The sequence below is a fragment of the Sapajus apella genome, unplaced genomic scaffold (assembly GCF_009761245.1).
Source record: "Sapajus apella isolate SASKATOON/1434 unplaced genomic scaffold, GSC_monkey_1.0 scaffold4, whole genome shotgun sequence".
In the NCBI taxonomy this organism is placed as follows: domain Eukaryota; kingdom Metazoa; phylum Chordata; class Mammalia; order Primates; family Cebidae; genus Sapajus; species Sapajus apella.
Window position 1 is genome coordinate 51754448 of NW_022436944.1, and position 12820 is coordinate 51767267.

The 12820-nt window shown below is 42.1% G+C and overlaps 1 pseudogene; it reads left to right on the forward strand.

The window, feature by feature from the left end:
- Nucleotides 1-6068: 6068 nt before the first annotated feature.
- Nucleotides 6069-6539, forward strand: LOC116538184 (annotated as a pseudogene).
- Nucleotides 6540-12820: the final 6281 nt, after the last annotated feature.

A 12820-nucleotide genomic window follows, 5' to 3' on the forward strand; every position in this document is an offset into this window, starting at 1 on the left:
TTAAATATATATAATTATATAATATATGCTCCATATATTATTTTTGAGACAGGGTCCCACTCTGTGCCCCAAGCTGGGCTACAATGTCACCATCATAGCTCACTGTAACCTCAAACTGCTAGATTCAAGTGATTCTCCTGCCTCAACCTCCCGAGTAACTAGGCCTACAGATATAAGCCACCATGCCCAGCTAACTTTTAAAACTTTGTGTAGAGATAAGGTTTCACTGAAGGTTTCCCCGTGTTGCCCAGGCTGGTTTCAAACTCCTGGCTTCAAGCAATCCTCCTACCTCCCAAAGCACTGGAATTACAGGTGCATGCCACGGCGTCCAGCTAAGCCATAAAAACAAACAACAAACAAACAAAAAAGACAGACACTCTTTGAGGAATCTCTTTCTCCTTAATACAGCTGCAGGCCTGTTAACTTCAACTTTGAATCCAGATCAATATGATGAAAGGAACCCTTAAAGGATCTACATGGTTCTAAAAGAACCCTAAATGTATATTACGCCAGGATGCCTTTTACTGCACACAGCCATGGCCGTGAGAGCAAGACACAGAAAGCCCTACCAGTTAACGCCTGCATTACCTTTTACCTAGTGAGCCAAGATTGTTCTGGGGAAATGACCAGCCATACCAACGCTCCCTTTGTTTCAAAACAGAGAGCCCACAGAGCTGCATTTTGCAGGTGGTGAATAGCTTTGACTACTTTCAGCCAAGACTGCTCTAAGCTGAGGAAACAGGCAGGTCCCCATAGAGCCCACCTCACTTCCTCAGAAACAGCCCTCCATCCTGGGCCAAAGCTGCCTGCACTGGCATCCATACAGACTTGCAAAATCACCAGCCTCTCACCCTCAGAAAGTCTGTTCTCACTCAGAGAGGACATTACTCTGCGTGCTAGGACCCTCGCCTGCTAGACGACAGCAGTGGCCAGCTGAGGAGTTGTTTATTAAACTTAATGTGAATCCATGCCATGTCTTGGCTATAAATAATTATGTATGAAAACACAATAATTAGTACTATTATTTAAATATTTGATAGCATTCACTAGGGAAGTTAGGGAATTCATCAGTAGGAATAATTATGTGTAAAATGTGGATCAGAAGATGCCAAAGCGGGCAGATCACCTGAAGTTGAGAGTTTGAGACTAGCCTGACCAACATGGAGAAACCCCATCTCTACTAAAAATACAAAAATCAGCGAGGCCTGGTGGTGCATGCCTGTAATCCCAGCCACGTGGGAGGCTGAGGCAGGAGAATCACTTGTACCGGGGAGGCAGAGTTTGCGGTGAGGCGGAGGCTGCAGTGAGCCGAGGTCGCGCCATCACACTCCAGCCTAGGCAACAAGAGCCAAACTCTGTCCCCGTCCCCCCCAAAAAAAAGAAAAGAAAGGAAGAAAAAACTCATAAATGCTAACTGAAGTGGTGGCACAGAGAAAGGGAAAGGAATGGGATGGAGGTGACGATTCAAGGGGATGTGAACTTTACCTGTAATGTTTTACATTCATCAATGAAAAGACTAGGAGCAAATAAGACAAACGTTAACAATTAATAATTCTTGATGTTGGAATGTTTGCTAAACTTTTCCATACATTTTTCAGTAAGTTTAACTCACAATCATTTTTAATTAATCAACAAAATTGAATGTGTTCAGATTTTATTTTTATTTTAGAGACAGGGTTTCATTATGTTGCCAGGCTGTGAATAGCCCCTACAGACCCAAACTCCTGGGCTCCAGTGATTCTCCTGCCCAAGCCTCCAGAGTAACTGGGGCTACAGGTGCACATCGCTGTGTGTTGGGGACAGGGGTGTTCAGGTTTTAAGCAAGAAATGGAGATGCCCCTTCAGACTCCACAATTTAGCTTTTCTCACAGCAAGAGAAGACCTCGAGATTCTTCCTTCTTGCTCTCCCCTGAGGGAGAGATGGGAACGACTGCCTCCAATATGCTCCCTGCCCTGATCCTTTGAAAATAACTAGCCATTGGGTTCTGGAAGTGAGCGCCACCTGGAAATGAGGAAAACACTGAGAACTTATTTCCTGTTCATGATGTCCCTAATACTTCCTTGGGTCCACTCTTAAGATGGCTTCTTTCAACCCGCCTCTCAGGCCAGAGCTCTTGTTGCTTCTGCGAAGGGAGGAGGAAATATACATGTGCAAACTCACAGATATAAATGTGTGAGTGGCGGGCTGGGCGCGCTGGCTCACGCCTGTAATCCCAGCACTTTTGAGGGCTGAGGTGCGCAAATCACAAGGTCAGAAGTTCAAGGTCAGCCTGACCAACATGGTGAAACCCCATTTCTGCTAAAAATACAAAAATTAGCCAGGTGTGGTGGCGGGCACCTGTAATCCCAGCTACTCAAGAGGCTGAGACAGTAGAATCGCTTGAACTTGGGAGGCAGAGGTTGCAGTGAGCCAAGATTGCACCACTGCACTGCAGCCTGGGCAATAGAGTGAGATCCCATCTCAAAAAAAAAAAAAATGTGTGTGTCAACTTGGTCTTCATGTCAAATGAAGTGAGGGTCAAAATGTCTGAGAACCACTATACTAAAGAACTCAAACATAAAAGGCCAAATCAGAAATCGTTATTTCATTCACTTTCTTCTCTCAACCTTTCAAAACATTTCCTCTTGCATTTTCTCTATCTCAGTAAATAGCACTACCATCCAATTCAATTGCTTAAACCAAAGACCAGAAGTCATCTTGGCTCCCTTTACTTCAACCTTTAAAGCCCAGCCATCTATCACAGAATAGATAATAGCGTACATCACAAGTATTCATTTGTAAAATCTGTTTTGGATACATACATATGTACACATATACACACGCAATATTCACATCAAATTGCAATATAAAACTGATTTGTCCTCTTTTCCTGAATAGGAAGAAATGTTACAGAGAGGTGAATTTTACATTTTATCCTCTTTAAGGAGCTTGGAAACTTCTGGTATCCATAGATTTTCTCACTCTCCTTTTCTGTATTTTCACATGTTTGGTATCCTCTTCGTTTTTGTCACCTTTCCTTTTCTATGGCTAAGAAATCTGCCGCTTTTGTGAGAAATAATTGATGGAAGGTAGAAGAAAAGAGAGAACGTGGAAGGTTTGAATATTTGTCCCTCCAAAACTCACGTTGAAATTTAATTCCTTATATGACAGTGTTGAGAAGGGGCGCCTCTAAGAGGTGATGAGGACTCTGCCCTCATGAATGGATTGATCCACTCACGAAATAGTGGGTTAATGGATGATGGGTTAATGGAGGTACGGGTTGTCATGGGAGTGGTACTCATGGCTTTATAAGAAGAAGAAACCGGGGCACGGTGGCTCATGCCTGTACTCCCAGAACTTTGAGAGGCTAAGGTGGGGGGGCTGTTTGAGCCCAGAAGCTTGAGGCTTCAGGGATCTGGGATCATGCCACTGCACGCCAGCCTGGGCAGCATACTGAGAGCTTGTCTCTAAAAGTAATAAAAATAAAAGCTAATTACCCAGTTTCAGGTATTCTGTTAGAAGCAACGAAACATGGACTAAGATAGTATGGCACATTTTTAATTTACTGTTTCTTTATTGCCAGGTGTGAAGATGAACTAGAAGTCTGCACCCACTCTGGATTTCCATAGCATTCCATCTAAACCCGCTTTATGGTACTCACCACTTGTGACCTAGTGTTTCAGTTATTGGAAGATATATCTCATCCTCCCTAATAATCTGAATCCTGATTGAGGAAGGCTCTTTCTGTTTTGTCCTTGTATACCTCCCCTGCCCCCGACCCCGCAGAACCTAGCACAGTCCTTTAGAAAAAAGCCTGTGGGCTGGGTGTGGTGGCTCACACCTATAATCCCAACACTTTGGGAGGCCAAAGTGGGGGTGGATCACAAGGTCAGGAGTTCAAGACCAGCCTGGCTAACTCCATCTCTACTAAAAAATTTAAAAAATTAGTTGGGCATGGTGGCATGGACCTGTAATCCCAGCTCCTTGGGAAGCTGAGGCAGGAGAATTGCTTGAACCCAGGAGGCAGAGGTTGCAGTGAGCCAAGATGGTGCCACTGCACTCCAGCCTGGGTGACAGAGCAAGACTTTGTCTCAAAAAAAAAAAAAAAAAAGAGAGAGAGAGAAAAGGAAAAAGAAAAAAGCTTGTGAATGGCTACATCTCCTACTTGAAGTAGAATGCTTTTATGAGTTTCCATTGCTAAGAGCATAATACTTAGGAATTGATGCTGGGCCAGAGAATTAAACATTTTTTAAGTCAAAATTTTCTGCCTCTTCCTCCCTTCCTCCTTTTCTTCCTTTTGTCCTTTCCCCATTCATTCTTTCTTCTTTTCTTCCTTGGAAAGCAGAAATGTGTGCTTTAGAAACTTTGCCTTCAGCTAGAAGTGGGTATGAAATGGGTGGGGCCTCGGGCTCCACCATGACACTTGCTACTGGATGGTCCAGGAAACTGTGCAGCAGAGAATAAACGTGCACAGTGGGCATGAGCAAGCTAAAGAAGGGCAGCGTGTGTTAACTTGGACACAAGCAGTCTGTCAAGTATCCTTGCCAATGTTAGGGAGGAAATCCCTTTCTCTCTCTCCTGTAGAGAAATTTCTTACAGTGAGTTGTGAATGACTGTAATTTCTAAGGTTATTTCAGGCATCTACTTACAGATATTGTTCTAGGTAGCTAATCAGGACACACACACACACACACACACACACACCAGGAGTATTGGGTGACCATCAGGTGATGGTCAGGTGGTTGTTAACTGTCCCTCTAAAGTAATAAGTGGTCACAGTTGGCACCAGTGAAAGGCAGTCTCATAATAAATAACACCTGAAACTGGAGATCAGCAGCTTCCTGATAAGATCTCAGGAGTGGGGTGACTGGGGAGAAGACCCCAGAACTATGCCAACATAGAAGACCCCAAGTCAGATGGTCAAACCACACACTTGCCTTTCAGGTCACCTGCTTGGCCCTCTTCCAAGTGCACTTTCCCTCCTTTCATTCCTGTCCTAAGGCTTTTTATTTTAATTTTTTTGAGATGGAATCTCACTCTTTCTCCCAGGCTGGAGTGCAATGGCACGATCTCAGCTCACTGCAACCTCTGCCTCTCGGGTTCAAGCGATTATCCTGCCTCAGCCTCCCATGTAGCTGGGACTACAGGTGCCCACCACCACACCTGGCTAATTTTCATACTTTTAGTAGAGAGGGGGTTTCACTCTATTTGTCAGGCTGCTCTTGAACTCCTGACTTTGTGATCTGCCTGTCTCAGCCTCCCAAAGTGCTGAGATTACAGGTGTGAGCCACCGCACCCAGCCATCTAAGGCTTTTTAATAAACTTTCACTCCTGCTTGAAAACTTCCCCCAGTCTCTCCTTCTGCATTATGCCCCTCCGTCAAATCCTTTCTTCTGAGGAGGCAAGAATTGAGGTTGCTGCAGACCTGTACAGATACAGATATGTTCTGCTGGTAGCAATATGAGCAAGGATGCAAGTCTTGGAATTGTGAATCAACATCATATTCTTATAAAGGTCGTTGATGTACTTCACTGACCTAGCCTTCCCTCCTAGGGAGTTCAGCTTGACTACCTAGGAATCTAATACTCATGAAAAGAGAGCCAATAAAAATAAGATGAAAATGCATCTTCTCACTGTCACCAGTGTCCATTCCCTAGAGGGGAAAATAGCTCAGGTAGAGCCAGAGAACCCAAATAAAGACACTTGTTTTTATTTGCCACAGAATGGGGCACAGGACAGTGATTGCAGCTTCTTTATGTCTCTCATAGCTCCAAGTGCAACCACCAGCAACCAACAAATAATTTTTAATAATAATGTTATATCTGAAAGCAATAAATACTCAAGCAGTACCCATGAAAAATAGCTTGTAAACCATTTCTTGAAATTGCTTTCCACCCAGTTTCAAACACGACTCTATTAAGCCATTAAATAAAACAGAAGAGACCGGGTCATAAAATGAGAACAGGGAATATGTCAAAGAAGGCTAGAGGCTAAATTTATAATATCTAAATTTTCTTAAGGAAGCAAGTGATGAAATTTTTACTGCTTCCTTTCGGCTGGAACCGCCCTCTTCCAGTAATTCACCGAAATGACGAACACAAAGGGAAAGAGGAGAGGCCCCGATATATGTTCTCCGGGCCTTTTAGAAACCATGGAGTCGTTCCTTTGGCCACATATGTGCGAGTCTATAAGAAAGGTGATATTGTAGACATCAAGGGACTGGGCACTATTCAAAAAGGAATGCCCCACCAGTGTGACCACAGCTAAACTGGAAGCGTCTATAGTGTTACCAGCATGCTGTTGGCGTTGTTGTAAACGAGTTATGGGCAAGATTCTTGCCAAGAGAATGAATGTGTGTATTCAGCACATAAACTCCCTAAGAGCCGAGATAGCTTCCTGAAACACGTGAAGGAAAATCATCAGAAAAAGAAGCCAAAGAGAAAGTTACCTGTGTTCAAATGAAGTGCCAGCCTGCTCCACCCAGAGAGGCACACTGGGTGAGAACCAATGGGAAGAGCCTGAGCGGCTGGAGCCTACTGCCGATGAATCTATGGCATAATCGGTGTTAAAAAATAAATAAAAGACCTCCAGACTGTAAACAAACAAAAAAATTTTACTAAGCAAAACACTTAAACTACATAAAATATTCTCCGGTTGGAATCACATTTTCTCCAAGAGCAATTCTTTATCTCAAGAGAGTGATAAGATTATTTGAAATATTTTGACAAGGGAAATAGAAAGATTGAAAATAAGATTGAGGAGGCCAGGCATGGTGGCTCACATCTGTAATCCCAGCACTTTGGGAGGCCGAGGCAGGCGGATCACCTGAGGTCAGGAGTTCGAGACCAGCCTGTCTAATATGGTGAAACCTACTAAAAATACAAAAAAATTAGCTGGGCGTTGTGGCAGGCACCTGCAAGCCCAGCTACTCAGGAAGTTGAGGCAGAAGTTGTAGAGAGCTGAGTTCGCACCACTGCACTCCAGCCTGGGTGACCGAAAGAGAGACTCCATCTCAAAAAAGAAAAAAAAAATTGAGAACTTAAGCGACTTATCTACAAAAAAAAAAAAAAATTAAAAAGACTTCACTATTTTACAGGTTCAGGAAGAGTAACAGGGTTTATCATATGTGAATCTGAAATGTATCCTTAGACCATAGATGAAATCAAGGTCAATGGTATTAAAATAATTTTTTTCATATGTTGGACATTTTTTTAAAGATGTGATTTGAGTCAGCAGCCTACTTCTTACAAAAATATTTTCAGATTATCTTCAGTTATTTAACCTGAAAGGCTTTTTAATTTCTTTTATTTTTTGAGACAGAGTCTCATTCTGTCATTCAGGCTGGAGTGCAGTGGTGCAATCTCAGCTCACTGGAACCTCCGCCTCCTGGGTTCAAGCGATTCTCCTGCCTCAGCCTCCCAAGCATCTGGGATTACAGGCACCCACAACCAGGCCCAGCTAATTTTTGTATTTTTAGTAGAGCTGGGCTTTCGCCATGTTGGCCAGGCTGGTCTGGAACTCCTGACCTTAGTGATTCACCTGCCTCAGCCTCCCAAAGTGCTGGGATTCCAGGTGGCAGCCACTGTCCAACCAGAAATCTTTATTTTTTAAGATTTAATTTAAAACCTCATGTTCGTGTTCTAGTAAAGTCCTGTTACTAGAATTATCACTCTGTGAATTTATATACATAACTTCTTTTTCTCAGCTCTGGAATAAAAGCTGTATGCCTGATATTTATTTTGATATATTTGATAGACTTATGTAGTTTTAAATTGACTTACCATGTATTGAATAAGCCTGATTTTCATAGAAACTGTCTGATATAGTGTGGATAAGTCTAAGTTCAGGAATATGGACTTTGCAAACTCACCCTGAAATTGTTACATATTGGCAAATACAATATCTTGACTGATACTGACTGAATGATTATAGTGTGTTAGGTGATGAATTGGAGATAAATTAGTATCTCCCCTGAAGGCACAGAGCAGTAAAATTATTTATTTTCTCAGAAAGCACTGTAATGACCATCACTTTCTTCAGCTGGAAATCTTAGTGTTGATTCTTCTTCTGTTCCTGGAGCCTGTGATTTATTGGACTCTAATTATTGACAATTTCTCTTCTAGGAAGCCTCAGAGCTTTTAGAGGGGAGAGTATTTACATTTGGTAGAAAATCTTTTTTTTTTTTTTTGAGACAGGGTCTTGCTCTGTCACCCAGGCTGGACTGCAGTGGCTACACCTCAGCTCACTACAGCCTTGACTTCCAGGACTCAAGTGATCCTCCCATCTCAGCCTCCCAAGTAGCTGGGACTAGAGGCTGGGGCCATCATACCTGGCTAATCTTTTTATTTTTTATAGAGATGGAGTCTCACTGACATGGTTTGGCTCTGTGTCCCCACCCAAATCTCACCTCTAATTGCAGTCCCCATAATCCCTACATGTCAAGGGCGGGACCAGCTGGAGCTAATCAGCTCATGGGGTCAGTTTCCCCTGTGCTGTCCAAATGATAGTGAGTCTCATGAGATCTGATGGTTTTAGAAGCATCTGGCATTTCCCCTGCTTCCACTCACTTCACCCTGCTGCCCTGTGAAGAAGGTGCCTACTTCTACTTTGCCCATCATGATTGTAAGTTTCCTGAGGTGTTCCTGGCAATGTAGAACTGTGAATCAATTAAACTTATTTCCTTTATAAATACCCAGTCTTGGGTATTTCTTTATAACATTGTGAGAATAGGCTAATACTCACCATGTTGCCCAGGCTGATCTCAAACTCCCGGCCTCAAGCAATCCTCCTGCCTCAGCCTCCCAAAATGCCAGGATTACAGGCATGAGCCACTGCACCTGGCCTGATAGAAATTCTTTATTTCTCACCTTTCCTCTTTCTTTACACTAAACAGTAAGAAAAGCCAGTAGCAATGGCTGCTGTTGGCTTACTCTCTTAAAGGCAGCTAAATCTTCTCACTTTGGGAATAAATGTCGCATAAAACCTATCAAACAGTGTATGAATACCTTTAAAGAAACTCTTTCTTTTTTTTTTTTTTTTTTTTTTTTTGAGACAGAGTCTGGCTCTGTCACCCAGGCTGGAGTGCAGTGGCTCTATCTCTGCTCACTGCAACCTCTGCCTCCTGCGTTCAAGCGATTCTCCTGCCTCAGTCTCCCGAGTAGCTGGGGCTAGAGGCACATGCCACCGCGCTTGGCTAATTTTTTGCATTTTTAGTAGAGACGATGTTTCACCATGTTAGGCAGGATGGTCTCAATCTCCTGACCTCGTGATCCGCTCGCCTTAGCCTCCCAGAATGCTGGGATTATAGGCGAGAGCCACCGTGCCCAGCCCACTGTCTCTTTTTTACACAATCTGTGGAAGTTGATATCACTTGTGGCTGACAATAAAATTTGAATCTGGATATTCTTATAAATTTTCTACTACAGCATTTATTGGCTGCAATACAGAGTTATATCACCCTTTTACTAGAAAGGAGATACTTCTCTGCATCCCATATAATCCTTCAACAAGTATTTGTTGAGTGCCTTCTAGATGCCAGCCACTTTGTAATTAAATTCCTAACCTTAGGACTGGTGTCCATGGTTTGTCAGATTTTAATTTCCACAGGATCACGTAAGTTCAAGTTAATTAATTTTAGGTACTAAAAAATAAGATTATGTAATTAATTCAAGGTGCCAAAAAATAAGACTTCCAGTTAAGACAAAAATTAATTTTACAAGATTAATATAGATATTTTAAAGGTTTCTTGGAATTGAAACAGCTCTTAAGACCTTCAAATTTTGACAAGTTGAGCCAAAACGATTCAACAACAACAAAAAAACCCACCACTGAGCTTTAATATACATTTCAAATTGTGTTATGATACTGGAAATAATAGGGGAACTGTTCAGTAACACACAACGTGTGAAATCGAAGTACATTTTAAAGGAAATTCATCACATTATGATTTGACAAGCCCCTAAATATGACTGCTGACAACAGGCACTAATAATTCGAATGCCTGTTTCGTATTTTATTGCTAATAGTGAATGGGTCTTTAGTAAAGATGTGACTTTTCTTTCAATGGGCCTCCAACAACAACAAATCATATTTTACAAAATTTTATATTAATGGAGAATTTATTTGAGAGTAAGCCAGCTGCAATTTTTCCTAAGGTTTCAGACAAGAATCCGAAACATACATCCATTGGATTGAAGTCTAATATAATTCTTTATCCTAGAAACATTAAAGAGATGAAGAGTAATGGTGTTTTCACCTCGACTTGAGTCAATTGTTCAATAGAATTAAAAATTGGAGATGTAGTAAATCTCATATTCTTGTTTCTTTTCATATTCGCAAAAAAAAAAAAAAAAAAAAAAAATCCAGTGTCCTATTTAGATGGCACTTCCATTTAAAGAAGCTAAAACTTGGCCAGGCCCAGTGGCTCACACCTGTAATCCCAGCACTTTGGGAGGCTGAGGCAGGAGGATCACAAGGTCAGGAGATCAAGACCATACAGGCTAACATGGTGAAACACTGTCTCTACTAAAAATAGAAAAAATTAGCCAGGAGTGGTGACACACGCCTGTAGTCATAGCTACTTGGGAGGCTGAGGCAGGAGAATCGCTTGAACTCGGAAGGCAGAGGTTGCAGTGAGAAAAAGCACTTTATAGAAAAAATATAATGAAACAAAAACTTACAATGCCAAAGAATCAGACGGGGCACTGTGGCTCATGCCTGTAATCCCAACACTTTTGGAGGCCGAGACAGGTGGATCACTTGAGGTCAAGAGTTTGAAACCAGTCTAACCAACATGGCAAAATCCCATCTCTACTAAAAATACAAAAATTAGCTGGGTGTGGTGGCACACACCTGTAATCCCAGGTATTTGGGAGGCTGAGGCAAGCAAATGGCATGAGCTTGGAAGGCAGAGGATGCAGTGAGCGGAGATCACGCCACTGCACTCCAGCCTGGTAAACGAAAGAAAAATTTCCTCTCAAAAAAAAAAAAAAAAAAAAAAGAATCAGATATGTGAATTCGTAAACTAGGGTCAGCTACTAATTCTTTAAATAAAAATATTGAGAAAATAATAGGTTTGGAAGAGATTTTTTTTTTTTTTTTGAGACAGAGTTTCAGAGTTTCACTCTTGTTACCCAGGATGGAGTGCAATGGTGCAATCTCAGCTCACCGCAACCTCTGCCTCCCAAGTTCAAGCAACTCTCCTGCCTCAGCCTCCCAAGCAGCTGAGTCTACAGGCACGCACCAACATGGCCAGCTAATTGTTTTTTGTATTTTTAGTGGAGGCAGGGTTTCTCCATGTTGGTCAGGCTGGTCTTGAACTCCCGACCTCAGGTGATCCGCCCACCTCGACCTCCCAAAGTGCTTGGATTACAGGCATGAGCCACTGCGCCTGGCCTGGAAGAGATCTTAAAGGAATATGTCTTCCCTCTATTTTCCAACTTTCTGGCGGAAAAACAACCTATGCTGTCTTCACAGATTTAAAAAGAAGAAATTGAGAGGCAAATATATAGACAGACAATAGAAGTTAAAATATAAACTTATCGTTGTAACCATTTTTAAGGGCACAGTTGGGTGGCATTAAGTACAGCTACCTGAGTCCAGGGAAAGAGCCCCCAGAAACATGTGGATGAGCACAGTCTAAACAGTCAGAGTGTATTACCTGCTGCACACAAGACGTGCTACAACGGGGGGAGCCCCATAAACGTTATGGCCAGTGGATAAAAGCCAGATGCAAAAGACCACGTGTTACAACAGGATTCCATGGAAGATGAAGTAGCCAGAAAAAGTAATTCTTTTTTTTTTTTTTTCCACAGGGTCTCCCTGTCAGTCAGGCTACAGTGGCATGATCGCGGCTCAGCCAACCTCCACTTCCCAGGTTCAAGTGATTCTTGTGCCTCAGCCTCTGGGGTAGCTGGGATTACAGGTGCTGGCCATTACGCCCAACTAATTTTTGTATTTTTTGTACAGATAGGGTTTCACCATGTTGGTCAGACTGGTCTCGAATTCCTGGCCTCAAGCGATCCATCCGCCTGGGTCTCCCAAAGTGCTGGGATTACAGGTGTGAGTCATCGCACATGGCCAGAAAAAGCCAATGTATGGGTAGGGAAATCAAACCAGCGCTGGCCTGAGGCTGAACATAGGAATGAAGACCGACCCTAAACGGGCCTAAGGGATCTTTCAGAGTGGCGGAAACGCGCTAAAACAGGATTGTTGTGATGTTTGCACCACTCAGTACGTTTACTAAAAATCATTTGAATTGTACACTTAACATGGATGAATTTTAAGTAGGAAAATTGTAACCTAATAAAGCGGTTCAGAAAAGCAAATTCTAGGCAAGAAAAATAAAATAGATGGACAAAAACACCTTATCTAGAAGTTAAGGTGGACTAAAAGGCTGTTCCAAGAAAAGTGCAAAGACAGAAAGAAAACCGCACACACGCACACACGCGCGCACACACGCACACACACGCGCACACACACACACACATTAACTGAAAAACTGGAAAACAATAAAAGGAATATTAAAAACTTAGGAGCTATTAAAAATTTTAAAAAGAGACAAACGTCTGAAAAATGTATTCAAGCAAAAAAGGAAGAATATAGAGTTTCTAAAGGAAACACAACAAATAAGTACAATTTTTAAATTTAAAAGAAAACAGAAGGAACAGCCACCCCATGTTAACCATGGTTCTCTCTTTCAAATTGATGATAAGTGGTTTTCATTTACTCCGAACTATACCAAATTTCCTACAATGTCACTATTTTAATTGTAAAATATTTTGTGTGTGTTTATGAGTTATTAAATTGGAAATTTAATAAAATGGATGATCTTAAGCCCTG